The following is a 693-nucleotide window of genomic DNA, read 5'->3' on the forward strand; positions in this document are numbered from 1 at the left end:
TGACTCCTGCTCCTCACACAGCTGAGCTTCATCAGAAACACGACTGGAGGGGCCAGGCTCTTCATCAAGCCGTGAGTCTTGTAATTCATCAGAGCCTCCCTCTGACCCTGATGGCCCCTCAACAGCCTCCTCCACCTCCTCCTCAGATTCCTCAGACTCAGCTGTTGGGAACACAGGCTGGCACGGAATCACAACACTGACCATCATCATCTTATGCGAGCTGCTGCTGCCACAAATTGACAACTGTTAAATCTGCGGGTTAAAAGCATTGTGAGGAAACGAATGGTGTAACAGCAAGTCTTCTTTATTGATTACTCCAACACAACAGCAACAGAAAAAATAGCGCACAGGCCTTTTATAGTGCCCTTGCAAAAGCCAGTGTCAGCCAATGAATGCAAGGCTGTTTTCGCGCCTTGCGCATGCACACAAGGCTGGAGATAGCCAGTCTGGTCCCAGACAGCCTTGTGGTTTGCCCGGGACCCTTTGCAACATTTCTGAGCCTGCTGAATGATTCAGCAGGCTCAGGACATAACACCCCTTCCCCCTGGATGAAACAAGAGTACCCTTATTGTTGTAGCAGCACAGGCACATGTGTTCAGTTGACTGTATGTTATTGTGAAGCACAAGATGCCTGCACATAGGCAGAGCAATCTTACATTTGTAATTATACAAAAAAAATACAACAAAATAATA

The sequence above is a fragment of the Protobothrops mucrosquamatus genome, unplaced genomic scaffold (assembly GCF_001527695.2).
Source record: "Protobothrops mucrosquamatus isolate PMUCROS unplaced genomic scaffold, P.Mucros_1.0 scaffold464, whole genome shotgun sequence".
Taxonomy (NCBI): domain Eukaryota; kingdom Metazoa; phylum Chordata; class Lepidosauria; order Squamata; family Viperidae; genus Protobothrops; species Protobothrops mucrosquamatus.